At 50.1% G+C, this 1803-nt stretch overlaps 1 non-coding gene across 1 annotated transcript; it reads right to left on the bottom strand.

The window, feature by feature from the left end:
* Positions 1–1140: 1140 nt before the first annotated feature.
* Positions 1141–1213, bottom strand: TRNAV-UAC. The gene has a single exon. It is a non-coding gene; the product is annotated as a tRNA-Val (tRNA).
* Positions 1214–1803: the final 590 nt, after the last annotated feature.

Genomic DNA, 1803 nt, shown 5'->3' with positions numbered 1-1803 from the left:
ATCGCAACTAGCCAACTAGAGTGCTGCATACCAAAATCGCCCGCACCACTGTCGACTGCCGACGGGCCGCATAGCAGCAGCGTCACAGTGTTGCATAGCAGCGCCGACAGCCGACGACAGACCTCCGCCTCAGAGCGCCGGCAGCACCGTGCAACGCTACATCGGCAACCGCTGACGTGATGCATAGCAACGCGTCGCAAAGTGCTGCATAGCAGCGGCGGCGGCCAACGACGGCCGCCACGTCCCGGCGGACGCTGCATCACAACCGCATAGCACTGCAGCGTCTCGAAGTGCTACATGGTAGCGTCGGCGAGGCTGCGTTGCAGCACCGGCAGCCGACGGCGGCCGCCACATCCCAGCGTCGGCGACAGCGGCGAACGTTGCATCGCAACCGCGTGGCAGCACAACGTTCGCGAGTGCTGCATAGCAGCCGCCGGCGACGTCAACGAGCTCCGCATTGCAACACCGGTCCCGACGAGGAGTGTTGCGTCGCATCACTGGTGGCACCCTCGGCCGTTGAGTCGCAGCACCGGCAGCTCCGAATCAACGGCGAGGGCTGCACTGCAGCTCCGAATCAACGTGTTCGTTCTCTCTCGTTAGATGGAAAGTATCGATCCGATTGATACTGTATCGTATAAATACTGCGCAATATCTAGTTGATGTACGTACCAACTAATTAGGAAATTAGGCTCGTTTTAAGATGTATGCCGCTGATGACGTGTCAAAATCTGAGGAGGGCCCCAGGAGGGACACTATAAGGCCCCGTAGATTTTCTTCCCGAGAAAGGGGGATCGATCTTGGTGAAAAACTCGAGCGATTCCCGTTAGCTCTGTAAGGATGAGGAGATAAGGCTAGCAGGTTAGGTGGGCCGGCAACAGGACGCGTGGCGTCCGCAGCGCGCGATTGATGCGACCGGAAAATCATCTGGTTGAATTTGATCGTTTTCCAAAGAAAAATCATATTTTGTAGAGGTAAAGAAAAACAATTTTTTTGAGAATCAATAAGAAAACATACTTTTTAGGGGAAAATAAAAAACAATTATGTGCATGACGGAGCACATGGTTACTAGCCCGGCCCAAGGTTGTTCAACTGGGGCCCGTGTTCCAGTGATGCACATAAAAACTTAATAATACAAAAAGTTGCTGCTGCCCAGGATCGAACTGGAGACCTTCAGTGTGTAAGACTGACGTGATAACCACTACACTACAGCAGCTTTGTTCACATTTATCTAAGTACATTTCACATATTCGCGCAGCGACTCTACATGGCCCACCCCATGTGACATACCAGCAAGATAATCGTTTCCCTCGGCAAACAGAACTATACTGGAGTCGTCTCTGGGGATATTCTTTTTCCTTTCCAAAAAAGCCCAAGGCCATAATATGAAATTACAATAATTTCATTACAGCATATATGAAATTACAACTTACAAGAACTAACTACAGTAATATGAAATTACAATCAACTTCACGAAGAAATCAGCAGCATCTTCGTTCTGCATCTACCGGTGACACGTCGTGAATAGAGCTCCTTGCCGCATCTAGGCCCCATCTTATGGGAGCAACATTGTTGAAACTCAACAACTTTTAGAACCTCGTTCATGTAGCTTTTGTTTCCTCTCAGCGAGATGGGGTAGGCAAAAGCGGGATTTTCATCTAGATCACTTGGATAAAAGCAACAACACGAGTATATAAAGAATTCGCTCATAAGACATTGGCGACCACAACTTGGCTTGATCGTCATTTGAGACACTCTGTCACCGAGGAGCGCCAGAAGATAACCCTAAATCCAACTGCACAAGCG

The sequence above is a fragment of the Triticum dicoccoides genome, chromosome 2B, assembly GCF_002162155.2.
Source record: "Triticum dicoccoides isolate Atlit2015 ecotype Zavitan chromosome 2B, WEW_v2.0, whole genome shotgun sequence".
Lineage (NCBI taxonomy): Eukaryota > Viridiplantae > Streptophyta > Magnoliopsida > Poales > Poaceae > Triticum > Triticum dicoccoides.
The sequence above is the reverse complement of the archived record's forward strand: the minus strand, read 5'-3'. Positions and strand labels throughout refer to the sequence as shown.